Consider the following 18,566-nt stretch of genomic DNA (forward strand, 5'->3'; position numbering starts at 1 on the left):
TTAATATAATCCGTAGTTTAAGATTCGTGACTGGAAATAGCCTAGGAGCAAATGAACGGCAACTCGAGTCAAGTACAAGCACGCCGTAACCTATAGGAATGTAATAACTGTAATATTAGTAAAAGTACTGGCTACCCAAGTGTTTAAGTTTCAATGTTTACTACTACGCTATTACTTTCTGCACTACTTATGGAAAAGCAATCGCTTTTCTGTTTCACATACTCATTTCACCTTTGCTATTGTCTTCCCGCCTAGGCGACGGCCTTGCCGCAGTGGCTACACCGGTTCCCGTCAGATCACCAAAGTTAAGCGCTGTCGGGCGTGGTCGGCACTTGGATGGGTGACCATTCGGACCGCCATGCGCTGTTGCTATTTTTCGGGGTGCGCACAGCCTCCTGATGCCAATTGAGGAATTACTCGACCGAATAGTAGAGGCTTCGGTGAAGAATACCATCATAACGACTGGGAGAGCCGTCTGCTGACCCCACGCCCCTCCTATCCGCATTCTCCCCTGAGGATGACACGGCGGTCTAATGGTCCCGGTGGTCCACTTGTGGCCTGTAGACGGAGTGGTTTTTTTAATTGTCTTTCCGTCTAACTAGATGTGTTCATTGGGTGGACAGAAATTTATGGAAGTGGATAGCAATCTCGCATCCTTCTTTCCAAGGTAGACCACAAGAGCTCAATAATATTGTAATCTGGCGATTATGGTGGCCAGGAAAGAGGCGACAATTTATCCTCGAGATCACAAAACGAGTCCTGGAGGATGCGAGCTGCGTGAACGGGGGAGCTGTCGTCTGGGAAGACAATATCATCAATGGGGAACAAACGTTGTACTATTGGATGGACCTGATCAACCAAAATGATCACAGAACCCTTGGCAGTAATTCGAACTTGCAGAGTAACCATAGCGACCATGGAATAGCACGATTTGGCTACCCAGATCAACACCAAACTCCCACCATGGTTAACCCTAAGGACGTAAATTCGGCCGGAAGTTGCAAACAGTGTGAAACGAGACTCATCCGACCAAATGACTTTCATCCATCGCTCCACAGGCCAGGTTTTATGCCTTCCGCACCACATTTTCCTGTTACGGGAGTTTCCATGACTGGTGTATGGCTTCGAAAGTCATGCTTGCCCTGTAATTCCCTGCATCTGGAGCCCCCTTCGTTTAGTTTTGTTGATGACAGGGCTCGCGAGTGCAACATACAGTTATGCAGTGACTTCTGCAGCTTCCTCTTATTTTTCGTCAAAATACTCTTCAATGTCTATACGTCAGGATCACTCAGCACACGCTTTCGTCCGCGTACACGGTATAAATCTTCGATATGGTGCTCTTGAAACACAAAACACTTAGGATACTTTGGTTACGGAAGCAACCACAATACGAGCACCAGTGGACTGCTTACGATGGAATTCACGTTGTCACAGAGTGATTTACTTCTCGCAAGTGAGAGACTGTTTGTTTACTCTTAGGACAATGTATCTTTGACTTGTTATATTGTATGTTCTGTGACTATGTAATAAAGTGTTGTTAGACGGCTAATCGCGGCTCTACTGTGATTCACGAAATAAGAATTTGGTCCCGAAACCCGGGATAGACTTAGCCCGAGACAATTCCACGATTGTCGTAGTGAACCGAATTCTGGACGCACGTCACGCGGCAATACTACGACGGGGTTTACTGCAGCGATTTGTTACACCACGCAACAAGCTCTTCGACGACAACCGCCATCATACACAGCTAAGTTCAATTGAATTATCAGGCAACATGTTTTGTAGTGCCATTTGTAAAGGCAACTGATTACATTATTGCCGCTGTGTACTGCTATTGTAGCTGTTCGATTAGCGCTTTAACGAATTATCAGATCCTACGCTACGCCTGTAGATTGTTTATGACTAGTGCTGCCATCTAGCGACCATCAATTGAACTACTTCGACTAGCGATCCAAAGATAACGCCTTACTAGTACCAGCTGATCGCTAGCTGACACTGCTTTAAACTTTCGAGTAATCGGACGGAATGGACGTGCCAGACCACAAACCAGAAGCGCAATTACACTCTCTAAAGAGAAAACGTATGAGAGAAAGAGCAAACATTACGCGACTCGTGGCGGAAGTTGCAAGGTTGCCCGACACATCGGAAATCGCGGATTATAAATATTACAATGACAGATTGGGAAGCGTTCTGGACCGCCTCGTTAAATTAGATGAGGATATTCACGAGTTGTTAGACGATGGCGAATACGAAGAAGATGTTCCTAAATGCGTGAGGATATTCACGAGTTGTTAGACGATGGCGAATACGAAGAAGATGTTCCTAAATGCGAAGATTATATAGACACCGCGAAACTCACAATTTCCCGATTGTCTCACGAAATAGAGAAACAGCTTGCGAAATCGGTAGCAGACATAAAGATTCCCGACAATCCGCCGGCACAATCTGTAACAATGAGTGTTCCCACAGCTTCAGTAAAACTTCCGCCGATCAAACTTGAGCCTTTTTCAGGCGATATTGAGACATGGGCGCGATTCTGGGAGCAGTTTGAGCAGTCGGTTGACAACGATCCGACGGTAACTACAATCAATAAACACATTTTTCTTTGCGGCTATCTCTCGGGAGAACCAAAGCATTTAGTGGACGGTATTGCGGTGACGGCCGAGACGTACGCAGAAACGAAGAGGATTCTCCGAGCGCGTTATGGCAACAAGGATCGAACAATTCAAGCCCACTTAGATTAGCTCGAAGCCATAAAACCAATTAAGCTGTCCACCCCAGAGGAACTTAATTCAACATTCATTGAATGCCAGCGACGTATTCAAGCTCTCCGGGCACTTGGGGAAGACGTGAACGGATACGGTCGAGTCCTCGCGCCGAAAATTTTACGCGCTTTTCCGGATGATATATGCCGCCGCTGGATAATTCACGCCAAGCGTACAGGAATATCCGAAGGGGGCATTTTGCAACTGATGGAGTTTCTGAACGAGGAAGTCGACGGGGCGCTTACCACGCAGAAGATTCGCGGTGAATTTTCAAGCACTTCTAGTAACCTTCCCACAGCGTCCACACTTCACGTACACGCGGAAATCTAAAAGATCGACTCCGAAGGATACCAGCGTAAAGGAACCATTCTGCGTCTTTTGTGAATCTGACGGTCATTGGGCGCAAGACTGTAAGAAGATCGTACGCGTTAATGATCGAATAGATAAATTGAAACTGCAAACAGATGCTTTCTTTGTCTTCAACGTGGCCACAAAGTGTCAAATTGCAAAAAGAAAGAAAAGGCTCGGTGTGTTAACTGTAAAAGACTGCATCATAAGTCCATTTGTGAGGAACGAAAGGATATTAGGGGTCCTGCGGGTCAGACAAACGTTACTTCCGTTGGAAAGGTATCTGTCGCTCCCCACGGTTACACGTACCTTCAGACAGCCCAAGTATGCGTCTCAGGATCTACAGGATTGAGCAGGACAACGCGATGTCTACTGGACGCAGGTATTCAGTCCAACTTCATAGCAAAATCGCTGATTGATGATCTGAAACTGCAAACGGTAGACCGACAAGAACTAACCGTTTGTTCCTTTGAATCAAACCCTACACGCCCACGCCACCGCAGGCTTGTTCAGTTTAGTATGAAGGGGCTTTGGCAGAATTCTTCAGTGCCACTTACTGTCTTCGAAAGTACTCACGTTATTTCTCACCAGCCTTCGGTTCCACAACATATAAAGGGTTTACCAGATGCCCGTAAGATTACGCTAGCAGATCCGAAAACCGATTCAACAGAAGATCTTCCCGTGGAGATTCTTGTAGGAGGCGATTTTTATTGGAAGATAGTGAAGCACAATTCGCCCATACGCATCTCTGAAACCTTAGTGTTAGTTCCTTCTCTGTTTGGCTGGATACTTAGTGGTACCAAGTCACAAGCCTGTGTGCATGCAACCGTGGTAAACTTTGCTCAGACTGACCGATTTCCTCTGCACTCTGACAATGATTTCAGACGCTTTTGGGACTTGGAAACTATAGGGATTACTGCCGATCAGGATCTACCTGTGAACAACAAGGATACGAGACTTCTTGAAGAGTTTAGAGTATCTTTCTCTATAAAGGATCATCGAGCAGTCGTTACACTTCCCAAAATGCAACATAAAGTGCTTTCGAGTAACAGACCTATCGCGGAAAAACGATTCAAACACCTCAGGGAAAGATTTCAATGTCAAGAGACATTTAAGCAAATGTATTTCGATCTTATGCTAGACTACATTACGAAGGGGCAAGTAGAGGTCGCTCCCACCCCACTCTCACGAAAGGAGCTATTTTATCTCCCTCATCATGCAGTGAGGAAGGAGAAATACGGAACCACTAGGTGGAGAATAGTCTTTGACGCCTCATCTCACGAAAACAATGCACCTTCTCTGAATGAGGTATTAGAAGTAGGAACGAACCTATTACCAGAGATTCTGGAAATTTTACTGCGTTTCAGATTATATTCTACGGCTATCGTCGCGGACATCACACAAGCTTTCCTTCAATTAACCTTGAACGAAAAGGACAAAGACTTGACCAGATTTTTCTGGTTCAAGATTAGCCAGGATCAAACAGGAAATCTTCAAACGACGGACGAACTAACAGAATACCGTTTTAACAGACTCCCATTCGGCCTGACCTGCAGCCCATTTTTACTTTCTGCAACACTAAGAGAACTTGCCGACAAGTGTATGACAGCATTTCCCACCGTAGCGCCACTTATAAAGAAGACTGCATACATGGACGATTTTGTGATCTCAGTAGAAGGTGATAATTTGGTGATAACTATATACTATGAACTTGTAACCCTAATGAAATTGATCAGTCTCCCCTTATCAAAATGGGCTACCAACTGTGAACAACTCCACACTATCTGGAGGGCAGAAGGGCGGGAACTTCACACCCAGACTCAAGTTTTAGGTGTAGACTGGAACACCGCAGGTGACTACTTCTGTATCGATCCTAGCGAAATCATCAGAAGGTCGTCAGAAGAGCCAGCCACCAAACGACTCCTTTTACAATGTACGGCTAAATTCTATGACCCACTCGGACTGTTTTCCCCAGTTTCTCTTGTTGGGAAATTGATATTCCAGGACACATGGTGCCGAGGAATTGGCTGGGATGAACTTATGCCCTGGGACTTAGTGGCACGATGGCGCACTTAGATATCTAGCTTACCTTCATTGTCACATATACGTGTCCCTAGATGGATAGCTACAGCTCATGGAAGAGACTATCAGCTGCACGTATTCTGTGACGCCTCGGAAAAGGCATATGGAGCAGCTTTGTACATTCGTACTGTCTTAGATGATGACGTCGTAACCGTTTAGTCTGTAGCAAGAACAGACGTGCTCCTATTAAGAAGGTGACATTGCCTCGACTCGAACTTTTAGCAGCAGTAGTTGGGACCAGACTATTGTGTTACTTTTGCCGCGCAACAGACTTTAAAATTGCCCGTGCGATACTGTGGACGGATTCTACAATAACACTAAGTTGGATTCGCTGTGATCCTAACAGATGGAAGACCTTCGTTTGTAATCGTGTAACTGAGGTACAAACACACACGACTCCCACGCAATGGAAACACTGCCCAGGACCAGACAATCCTGCTGACCACCTCTCACGTGGACTCCTCGGCTACCAAATGAATTCTTTGGACATTTGGTGGCATGGGCCGCCTTGGCTTACACGCCCCCCCCTGAATGCTGGCCAAACAACGATACTCCAACGATGGTACGACTTCCTCCCGAAAAAAAGAGGAAGAAAACGCAGAGCCAAGTTTTGTCGATATCTACGCCAACCAGCCTTTTGAACTTACTTAAATTCAGCTCATACTGGAAGCTCATTCGTATCACAGCATGGACTCTCCGTTTCCTACACAACATTCGTCAGAAGAATAAATCTTCAGGAGAACTTACAGCCACCGAATTATCAGCTGCCAAAATGTATTGGATTCGAGTGGGCCAGAGAGATTCCTTCCCCAACGAATTACATGCACTTCAGAATAACTTACCACTGCCAAGAGAGTCAAAAATCGCACGATACAATCCTTTCCTAGAAGATGGACTGATACGTCTAGGAGGTTGACTGCAGTGCACTAGCCTAAATAGGGAACAAAAACATCCTGTACTCCGTGACGGTTCCCACCACTTCACACAATTGGTTATTCGAGAGACACACATCCGCCTTCATCACTTTGGTGTTCGTTCTGTACTATCCGAACTGCGAACCGAATTTTGGATCCTTAGAGCTCGTCAGGCCATCAAAAGAATCCTATACTCATGCCTCGCATGCAAGATCTTGAAGAACCCACGAGGGCAACAGATCGAAGCACCGCTGCCACCTGAACGAGTTTCACCTGCCAAACCATTTGCTGTAACCGGAATAGACTTTGCTGGCCCACTATTCATCAAAGTGGGGAAGGAAACGCACAAGTCATATATCACTCTTTTCACATGTGCTACCACACGAGCTGTACACCTCGAACTCTGTACAGACTTGTCAACGGACAAGTTTCTTATGGCACTTCAGAGATTCGCCGGAAGACGCGGACTACCCCACACGATATATACAGATAACGCGAAAACATTCCACGCCACGAATATGGAACTAGCCCAACTTTGGAAGGCATTAACCACCACAAAATCTTATCAGTTCCTCGCCCACCACGGTATTACTTGGAAATTCATTGTCTCCCGTGCGGCTTGGTGGGGAGGATGGTGGGAAAGAATGGTGGGCACTATAAAGCGTTGCCTACGGAAGGTACTGGAACTCGCAAAGCTCACTGAGGAGCAACTGAACACCACCTTGATCAGTATTGAAGCCGCGGTGAACTCCAGGCCCATCACACCAGGAGATGATTGTGATGCACTCACACCATCCCATTTTCTGGCGGGAGAAAAACTTACGACTATTCCGACGGGACCAGAGCCTTCAGCGAGCACGAATTTAACAAAGGAATTCCGACTGAGACAGCAACTCTGTGACAGTTTTTGGAACCGTTGGGTTAAAGAATACCTATTGGAGCTCCGGAACTACCATGAAGTTAAACGCCCATCGGGACGAGTCATCCCCTTTCGCCCTGGCGACATCGTGCTGATCCAAGAGGACCTTCGTCCGCGACATATGTGGAAGAAGGTCAGGATAGAAAATGTACTACCAGGAAGAGACGGCAGGGTAAGGACGATAATACTCCGGACACCAGAAGGTCACATCATTAGTCGTCCTGTGCAGCTGGCCGTACCCTTGGAGGTCGAGCAGGGTGGGGAGGATGTCACAGAGTGATGTACTTCTCGCAAGTGAGAGACTGTTTGTTTACTCTTAGGACAATGTATCTTTGACTTGTTATATTGTATGTTCTGTGACTATGTAATAAAGTGTTGTTAGACGGCTAATCGCGGCTCTACTGTGATTCACGACACACGTAGCTCCGACTGCGACATAACGCGCTCACAACTACACAGAACACTGCTATGACACTTGCAACGCATTGAGGACATGACACAGGTGCCGTACGTGGTCAAACACAACAGCGCAACCTGCAGTCTTGGCTATCATCTGCTATTATGTTCAAGCATGCATTCCTCACGGTGTTTCCTTATTTTTGTTCAACCCTATGCACTTACGAGCAATCGAAAATGCTTTGTTGGTTCGACAAGTTTACTAACGCCACGTCAAATGGCACAGTGTTTTGTAATTAGTGTTCTTGTAAGTACTCAGAATTTCAAGCGCCACCGAGTCAACGGCGTGCTTTGAGTAACTCAGCTCGAGGAAAATGCGTCTACTGTGGGCAATAACTCGTCGACTACAGCGCATTGTAACAACACTTAAACAGCGCACGATGCACCAGATTTCTATCCACTTCAGTGCTGGACATCATCCAATGAGCAGTTATGTCATCCACAACAGCTTTTTCGCAATGGAATGCAGCATCCACCACCTCATATGTGTATCTCTGCTCATCTCATGTGAAAGTGCCCAGGGATTAACGAGAGCACAAGAACACCCACATTGGTCGTTCGAAACGTGGAGAAAGGTAGTCGGATGAAGTCGCAGTACCAGAGTACTACGCTGACGGAAATGGAAAATGTTGAACCATGAAGAATCAGTCTGATATTTATTAGAGAGTGAAGAGATGTTCATTAAATCATTAAATTTTCGCTGCATTCAGAATGGATGACCATCATTAAGATCAATATGAGGTATGTCGGGTGTAAGCAGACTTATAATGTTATCTTGAGGAATTTCTTGCCACGAATAAAACAGATGCTGTGTAAGTTCATGCATATGGCTGGCTGAAGGCTGGTAAGAGAGTGTCCGCCCTCCCATCGCATCCCAGACGTGGTCCATCGTTACAAATAAGGGACGTGGCAGTTGTCAAAAATACGTACATTTCTGCAGGCGTTTATGGTGTCGACTGCCTTGTGGGATACTGCATTTTCCTGCTGGTATGTATGGTACATTGATCGTGAGGGATATCACAACCAGGTTTACTATTCTTGTCAAATACTGGCAAGCACTCAGCTTCCCTTCAACAATTACTAAATCAGTCCCGTTGCTATACCAAACACCTCCCCACACCACGATTCCAGGAGTTGGAGGGGTTTGAGGCTCGAAATTTGCCGTTCCCTGCGACCTTCAGCAGGTCGACTACGAACACGTTAGTGTCGAAAACTTGGAAATTTGTGGTAAGATGTCATGGGACCAAACTGCTGAGGTCATCGGACCCTAAGCTTACACACTACTTAATCTAACTTAAACTAACTTACTCTAAGGACAACACATACACTCATGCCCGAGGGAGACTCGTTACTGTCTACCTGACCACCACAAAGAAATGCTCGACTCATCACTGAACACCACAGAATATCACTAAATCTCTCAGATTACTCTGCCTCTGCATCGTGGAAGTACCTGTTGTCTGTGGTTTGGCGTCAGCGGTAAACGACACATGGGAACTCGAGATCTGAACTCAGCTTGAGGTAACCAACTCGCGACGGCTCATGGTTACATTGTGCCTGTAGTCACTGCCCGGATTTCAACTATCGTCATTTGTCTCTTCATCAGGGCTACACAACCGATCTTCGGAACTTCTCCTAGTGTATACCTTCGAGAAAGATCTACGCCTACTCACATTGCCACATTGTTGTCCTGAGTCCTTCTCGTCAACATACGTTCTGCAGTCATTGCGCTACAGCCAACGATCTGTGAAGTATGTCGATATGATATTCCCATGTCCTTGATGCTAATGATTCGATCTTCCTCAAAGTGCGAAAGAAGGAGAAAAGCTAGAGGTACACGTCCGCTGTGCGTGGTGTGTTACGATCTCCTCTTGAAAAGTTCCAGAAACGTTAAACACGCTAGATACCCAATAGTCATCATGTACTCACTCCATTTTTCGGCTCTAGGAATGACTTTTCTCCGTCCTGAAAATTTTACCAACTTCCCACAAGCATGGAAATAATGAAGTATTTGTTTGGTGGCGGTAGGTCGAGTGTAACAGTGTCCATTCCCGAGAGCGCCGTACGTCAAAAACCACGTGACATGATGCACTGCGCTTCTACAGTATCCAGGCAAGCAGTAGAGATATTATCTTGTGGAGCTGCTTACGTGCTATGAAATGGGGGTCCTTGACACATCTGCCACCGCCTGGTCCCCGAACGATACAGAAATCTACTTGTCAGTTCTGTTGTTTGCCTGAAACAATCCGGAAGCGACCAGCACATCCGACAAGATTATGCATGACGCAGTCGCTTCCAAATGGCATGCAAATGGTATGACGAACTCCCTCCGTATATAAGGGAGTTTGTGTGGTTCCTGAAGCTTTATTTGATCTCAGTCGTGATAGTCACATCCTGTACGCCATCGAGGGAGATGGTCGTGGCTGGTACATTAGGAGTTTTTTTTTTAATTTCTGACAATTTTTGTGGGCTACCACGCCTTTTCTTTCTATTCAACGTTAAAGAGACTTCTGGAAGATTTGAGCTCAGCAGCATGAGGTGAAGGGTGCCGCAGACCTTTCAAAATTGGAAAAACGGAGTAAAAGGAAAGGCAGCAGCGGTCAGCGAAGCTCTGGAAGCCCGACAAACACGTTTACTGCGGCGTTTTGGGACATTCACTGCCTTCAAGGCTCTAGTCATGAAGTTTCCCAAGTACGGTGGCCACATTAGCATCTCATTAATATGCTACCTGGGCAACATGTAAGAGCAATAATTATAATATTTACTTGGTTAAGGGAAACGTCCCCCTTGCATCGGGAGAGGTTTGTTGTGCATGATCGCCGCTCTCTAATAGTTTTGTTATAAAAACATAGAGACAACATCTGAAACGAAGATATCGTAAAACAACACACTCCTGATTAATAACGTAGTAGGGGTGAAGGGGGTATTACGCAGTTTCGGGTTTTCAGAATGTATGGACAAACGCTGTGGTATCACTAAGAGGCGAAGGTTACGTTCAACAATTTCACGTCCCCCGTATTCCTCTTGCGACTGAAAACTGCCACCGTTTTGGTATTGTTATTGCATTTTCCTCAGTCAGAAGACTGATTTTATGCAGTTATCCGTGCCACTCTATTATGTACACGCCTGTTCAGTCGGTATAGCTACTCCAACCCACATCTTGGTGTCGTCCTACAATTTATACCCCCTCCAGAACCATAATTGATGCCTTAGGATGGGTCCTACGAACCAAACCGTTCTTTTCATTAAGTTGTGTCATGCATTTCTTTTCTCCTCAATTAGATTCAGCAACATTTCATTAGTTGTCCAAGTAAGCAACTATTGTTCAGCATTCCTATGTGGTGTCATATTTTAAAAGCTTCTACTCATTTCTGGTCTAAACTGTTTACCGTCCATGCTACATTTCCACACAAGGCACCATTCTAGGCAAGTATATTTTCAGGAAGGACTGCCGAACACTTAAATCTATATTCGATGTTAACAAATTTCTCTTTTCTAGAAACGCTTTTTTTTTCTATTGGCGGTCAACAGTTTACATCCTCTACTCGTACTTCTGCCATCGTCAGAATTTTTGCTACCGAAATAGGAAAACTCATCTACTACTATTAATGTTCCAATATGTAACCTAATTCCCTCAGATCAACTAATTTAATTCGACTACATTACATTACCTTTGTTTTACTTCTGTTGATGCTTACCTTAAGACCACTTTTCAAGGCACTGTCCATTCTATTATAATGATCTTCCATGCCCTTTGCAATGTCTGATACATTTACAATATCATCGGCAAAGCACAAAATTGAATATCTTCTCCTTGAATTTGAATTCCCTTTTCAAACTTGTCCTTTCCTGTGTACAAATAGAATAACGTTGAGTCTTGGCTAAAATACTTTCTGACTGCCTTCTCTCTTGCTACTACACTTTCATGTCCTTCGACTCTCACAGCTGCAGTCTGGTTGCTGTATAAATTGCAGATAACGTTATTTTATCCTTGCTACCATCTGAATTTTAAAGAGTATTTTAAAGTCAGCATTGTTAAACAGTTTTCACTTAATGTGAAAAAATGAAAGTCAGTTTGCTTTCTTAAATCTGCTTCTGTGATACGTCGTACGGTCAGAACTGATTCAGGTGTTCATACATTTCTCTGGAATCCAAAATAACCTTCACCGAGGATGTATTCTACCAGCCTTTCCATTCCTCTATAAGTAATACACGTCAGTCATTTGTAGCCATAACGTTTGAAATTAATTGTTCAGTAACATTCACACCTGCTAGCAGCCAACGGTCTTCTTCAAGTGTGTGGTTATTTCGCCTGTCTCATACACTGAGGTGCAAAAAGTCATGGGATAGCGATATCGACATACACAGACGGCGAAATGGTAGTTGGACCTAGACGCATGAGACATTCCATTTCGGAAACCATCAGGCAAGTCAGTATTCATAGATATACAGCATCAACAGTGTGTCGAGAATACCACATTTCAGGCATTACCTCTCACCACGGACAACGCAACTGCCGACAGCCTTCACTTAATGGCCGAGAGCAGCGGAGATTGCGTAGCGTTGTCATTGCTAAGAAATAAGCAACACAGCATGAAACAACCCCAGAAATCAATGTGGGGCGTACGACGAACGTATCCGTTAGGTCAGCGCGGCGAAATTTGTCGTTTGTGGGCTATGGCAGCAGATGTCCGATGCGAGTGTCTTTACTAACAGCACGACATCGCCTGCAGCGCCGCTCCAGGGTTCGTGTCCATATCGGTTGGACCCCAGACGATCGGAAAACTGTGGCCTGGCCAGATGAGTCCCGATTTCAGCCGATAAAGGCTGATGATAGGGTTCGAGTGAGGCGCAGCCCCCACGAAGTCATGGACCCAAGTTGTCAACATGGCACTATGCAAGCTGGTGGTGGCTCCATAATGGTATGGGCTGTGTTTACATGAAATGGACTGGGTCCTCTGGTCCAACTAAGCCGATTATTGACTGGAAATGGTTATGCTAGGCTACTTGGAGACCATTTGCAACCATTCATCGACTTCATGTCCCAAAGTAACGATGGAATTTTTGTGGATGAAAATGAACCATCTCACCGGCCCGCAGGTGTTTGCGATTTGTTTGATGACCATTCTGCACAATTCGAACGAATGATTTGCCCACCGAGATCGCCTGAAATGAATCCCATCTAGAACGTATGGGACATAATTGAGGGGTCAGTTCGTGCACAAAATACAGCATCGGCAGCACTTTCGCAATTATGGACGGCTGTAGAGGCAGCGAGGCTCAATATTCCTGTAGGAAACTTCCAACAGCTTGTTGAGTCCATGTCACGTAGATTTGCTGCACTACGTCTGTGAAATGGAGATCCGACACGGTATTAGGAGGTATCCCTTGACTTTTATCATCTTACTGCATATCCTGCATACCGGTTGGAATTCTTTTGTCATGATGTGTGCTCTCAAGGATCTCAATAATTGTGAAGAAGTGTCGTCTATACTAGGTGCTTTGCTCGACCTAATGAGAAATGGTACGATAAAGGTTATGATAAAAGGCAAATAAAATTACTGTCCAGAATAAATGTGGTAGACATGACACAGGGACTTCGTCAGTAATTATTTACGCTGTCCAGATAATTTTTTATTATTTCTCTTCCTGTTTTGGGAAAGTAGAACAGTTAATTCACTGTCTTTGTCCCTACTTCAGCTACTTGTAGACCCTTCGCCCTAGGAGCTCGAAACAGTGGAAGCCTGCTTATGGTCTCCTCCTAGCATTAGCAGAGCAGCCCAACCATTCGTAAGTGATCGATCGGTCTGGCAGCTGGAAAGCCTCCACCCACGCAGTCCCAAGGACTTTGGGTGGCTCACCCATTCTGGTCGCCTACTTAGAGGCGCTACCTAGCATCAAACTGAGGATTAGTATCGGAACTCAGCGGGCGTTCAATACTGTATATACTAACGTGTTTTCAAAAGAAAAGGTCCGACGTGACATTTATGGTTATTAGATTTATTATGCGTTGCTTTAATTAGACCTTATGAGCAGGTGTACACAAATCATCGTAATGCTGTTAGACTGCTAGGCATTAAAGTTACAACATCAGGAGAGATAGCGAACAACGAAACTTTTTGTTGTTGTTTGTGTGCAGTATACACTGTCCATTCACATTCATGTGATTACGTGTCAGAAACCTGAGTAATCACCTTTTGCAGCGCAGATCGCTGCGAGAAAGAGAGTCCAAGAGGTTCTGGAAGGTACGAATAGGAATGTCGAGTCATGCCAATTCCAGTACCGAACCAGCTCCACTAGGTTTCTCAGTTGACGATCCATAGTGCGAACACACCGATCGTGTCGTCTCACAGGTTCTCGATTGGATTTAAATCCGGGGAGGCTGGTAGCCACTGGAATACGGGGAACTCATCCTGGTGCTTTCCGAACCGTGCAGGTACACTGCGAGCTGTGTGAGACGTTGCATTGTCCTGCTGACAGATGCCATCGTGCTGAGGAAAAGCAGACTGCATGTAGGGGTGGACATGGTCCCCAAGAACAGATATATTCTTGTGTTGATCCACTGTGCCTTCGAATGGTTCAAATGGCTCTAAGCCATGCCTGAGGCAGGATTCGAACCTGCGACCGTAGTGGTCACGCGGTTCCAAACTGTAGCGCCTAGAACCGCTCGGCCACCGCGGCCGGCGTGTGCCTTCGAGGATGTCGAGTTCACCAAAGGAATGCCACGAAAATATTTCTCAGACCATATCGCTCCCTCCTCTGGCCTGGATCCTTCCAACTACCCATCAGTCTTCATGCAGCATAAAACGTGATGCGTCTCAAAAGACCACTTGTCGCCACTCAGTGGACGTCCAGTTGCTGTATTGGCGTACAGATTCAAGGCTTCGTTGCTGCTGAACAACAGACAACATGGCTGCTTGAACAAGGTGCCTGCTGAGAAAGCCCATGTGCAGCAGTGTTCGCTAAACGGTCGTCGAGGAGGAGGCCATACTAGTGACCCCTTCGTTCATCTGGACAGTTGGGCAGTTAGTTGCTCAGCAGTTGCACGTCTCTTCACCCGTACACACCGCAACAGCCGTCGTTCGCACCTGTCATCTAAGGCCGATGGTACACCATAGTTGCCCCTACGTCAGTTTTGGATAGCACCATTTTGCCAAGCACGGTATATTTTAGCCACAGCATCTCGCAAATAATTTACAGACTTGATCATTTCGAAAATGTTTCCACTCTTGGTCCGAAAACCAATGATCACGCCATATCGACCCGCTTCCACATTACGACGACAACTGCACTGTTTCCCGTGTCCTCCGAGACGCTTTATATACGTTCAATTGTTACTGCTGCACCTGCTGTCTGTGAGTGGTTATTGCATTTTGACGTCCAACATAGGCGCTGGTCACATTAATGTGATAGGACCGTGTAATAGGAAGAATACATGATTAAATTTGAATGTGATTTGGGGTATGCAAGTAGCTATATTTAGCATACAGATCATACAGATATTACGTCTCTGACAGCAACGACGACTCCACCGTGGCTTAGCTACGAGTTGAAGTGAACTTGGATGACAGTCATTACATGCCGCTTTAGCTCTATGTCAGAGTTCACCGATCGTAGTGGTTCATGAGTCGTAGCCAGTTTCTCGGCAAACCATGTTCTGGTTTGGACAGCGTGATTAGCAAGACAACAATCAAAAAACCTCTATATCTACTAGGATCACTCCAAAAGAAATGCACACTATTTTTTTAAATCCATCTTTTATTCTACACGTTTGAAATTTCTACAGTGTATAAATACATCCTTTAGGAACAATATTTTCATTTCTCCACATAATTTCCATCCCTCTCAACTGCCTTACGCCATCTTCGAACCAGCGCCTGTAAACCGCAACGATAAAATTCTGGACCAACCTGTTGGAGCCACTGTTTGGCAGCGAGCACAAGGGAGTCGTCATCTTCAAACCTTGTTCCACGAAGAGAATCTTTCAGTTTCCCAAAGAGGTGATAGTCACATGGGGCCAGGTCAGGACTGTAAGGCAGGTGTCTCAGTGTTGTCCATCCGAGTTTTGTGATCGCTTCCATGGTTTTTTGACTGACATGTGGCCATGCATTGTCGTGCAACAGCAAAACATCCTGCTTTTGCCGATGTAGTCGAACACTATTCAGTCGAGCTTGAAGTTTCTTCAGTGTCGTCACATATGCATCAGAATTTGTGGTGGTTCCACTTGGCATGATGTCCACAAGCAAGAGTCCTTCGGAATCGAAAAACACCGTAGCCATAACTGTTCCAGCAGAAGGTGTGGTTTTGAATTATTTTTTTTTTTTGTCTTGGGTGAATTTGCATGATGACACTCCATTGATTGCCTCTTCGTCTCTGGTAAAAAATGATGGAGCCATGTTTCATCACCTGTCACAATTCTTCCAAGAAATTCATCTCCACCATTCTCATACTGTTCCAAAAATTCGCTGCATGCCATTTTTCTTGTTTCTTTATGAGCCACTGTCAACATCCTGGGAACCCATCTGGCACAAACCTTTTGTAACGCCAACACTTCCAGTATTCTGCAAACACTTCCTTCCCCTATCCCATCGTAGCGTGAAAATTCGTTCATTGTGATGCGTCTGTCAGCAGTCACCAATTCGTTAACTCGCTGCACATTGTCTGGAGTGCGTGCAGTACGAGACCTGCCGCTGTGAGGACAATCTTCAATATTGCCGTGCCAACTTTCACCACGTAACCTGCTTGCTCACCGACTAACTGAACTGCGATCGACAGTAGCATCTCCATACACCTTTTTCAACCTCTTTTGGATGTTTCCCACTGCCTCGTTTTCACAGCACAGGAATTATATGACAGCAGCCATCTTGAAGACATGCTGTGACGGCGCCACTCACGGGAACAGGTTGAACTAAGTTTGAAAACAAGCGGGAAGGATGTATCTACTCACTGTAAGACTTTCACACACGCAGAATGAAAACGGTATTTTTACAAAAATAGTGTGCATTTCTTTTGGAGTGACCCTCGTATGTAGGCCAGAATAGGACATGCAACGTCCTATCTTGTTGAAAGATAACGCCAGGGTGAATGCGAAGATATGGCACACGCACCGCCCCTAACAAGTCAGAGGTGTGACAGCCGTTGTGCACGTCACTGTCAATGTGACCGAGACGCGATCGTGTTGTGTACACAATCTGATTGCATACCTTCACGCCAAGTACTGGGTAGTCCACATACAGATGCATCTATCATGGTGCAGTATACAGAACCACGACCCGTTTGAAATGAAGACGTGATACCACTCCTGTGTCGAGTGTTGTACTTGGCCGCGCCATTTTTTGAACGTTCTCTAAGCTGCCACGTCAAGGAAAACCGCAACGGTGGTCGCTGTGCTGAGAGTCCACGGTGCTCCAGACGTCGTCGCACTCTCCGTGAGGATGCTAGCCCGCCTGCAAAGAAACGCATTTCCCGACTCAATGTCAGTGACTTGGCTATACTATCCAGCATGGCCGAGTGAATAATGTGCCTGTCATCTTGGGCGCTAGCCGTGTGGAGCGCTAGTCGTAAGGTCCCGCCTGCATTACCGAACAACCAACATTCAAATGCTACTCCTAAATGAGGAACCTGCGTCAGAATCTTTCCTTACACATAGAATACTGCCTGTTTTGTACTGTTTTTGCTGAAATGCTAATCATTTGCACATTCACTCATGTAGTACATGCCATGTCAGTTACCTTAGTGGTGCTGCAATCTTAACGGACAGTCATTTATTCATTATAGTCGCCTAGGGGTGCAGTGCTTCAGGTGAGTTCTTTACAGGGATGAATAAAATTTATTATCTATTCAAGAAAACTCTGTCTCAGTACCTGAGGTTGTTGATGCATCGCTTTGAAGTAAACGGTTTCATTCCTCTTGGAAAAAATTTTCCTTACGAGCATCTGGCCAGCAAGCAAGATATATACAGGGCGGACAAATTAAAACTAACGTGGGAAATATTTCATTGGCCTTAGGGTAGGCTACCTGATGGATGCCATTTTTGTTTTCTTTGTGTAACGTGGGTTGACGCCTCAGGTTAGTTCCTTGATACTACCTACAACAGGCGCAACACTGAACTAATTCGAAACGGTAAACAGCAAAGAGACGATGTTCCGCGCTCTTATTCATTGTTTCACGCTACGATGGGATAGGGGAAGGAAGTGTTTGCAGAATACTGGAAGTGTTGGCGTTACAAAAGGTTTGTGCCAGATGGGTTCCCAGGATGTTGACAGTGGCTCACAAAGAAACAAGAAAAATGGCATGCAGCGAATTTTTGGAACAGTATGAGAATGGTGGAGATGAATTTTGGAAGAATTGTGACAGGTGATGAAACATGGCTCCATCATTTTTTACCAGAGACGAAGAGGCAATCAGTGGAAGGCATCGATTAAATATGTAAAGGGACCATACAAATTAATGAATGGGGAAACATATGACTATTAAATGAGATGTGAATTACAATTATTTGATTTATTCCAATAAAGTAATCGTTAAACAAGTTGCAACCTGTGGCAATAATAATCTAATAAAGCCTTGGCATATCAGACACAGGGGTTCAGGAGAATAGATGCTAACAATTGATGGCTCAAATGGTTCAAATGGCTCTGAGCACTATGGGACTCAACTGCTGAGGTCATTAGTCCCCTAGAACTTAGAACTAGTTAAACCTAACTAACCTAAGGACATCACACACATCCATGCCCGAGGCAGGATTCGAACCTGCGACCGTAGCGGTCTCGCGGTTCCAGACTGCAGCGCCAGAACCGCGCGGCCACTTCGCCCGGCTACTAACAATTGATTAACTAAACTAATTATAATTGCAAGGTTCCAGTGAGTGTTGTAATGTTGATTGAAAGCAGATAGTACTACAGAAGCGAATAAGTCACACCTGTCTTCAGAATTGAAAGCAATTGTTCATGGCGCTAAAATGTAAGTCTTCAGAGTGAAACCTGAAGTAATCGTATTACTTAAAACCAAATTTAACGACTGCGCACATCATTTCACAGTTGTGCCTCGATCTCACGATAATACTGCAGGTGGTGAATGCAG

At 45.3% G+C, this 18,566-nt stretch overlaps 1 pseudogene; it reads left to right on the plus strand.

Moving 5' to 3' along the window:
- The first annotated feature begins 254 nt into the window (after window positions 1-254).
- LOC126237997 (5S ribosomal RNA) lies at window positions 255-372 on the plus strand (annotated as a pseudogene).
- Window positions 373-18,566: the final 18,194 nt, after the last annotated feature.

This window comes from Schistocerca nitens, chromosome 2, assembly GCF_023898315.1.
Source record: "Schistocerca nitens isolate TAMUIC-IGC-003100 chromosome 2, iqSchNite1.1, whole genome shotgun sequence".
Lineage (NCBI taxonomy): Eukaryota > Metazoa > Arthropoda > Insecta > Orthoptera > Acrididae > Schistocerca > Schistocerca nitens.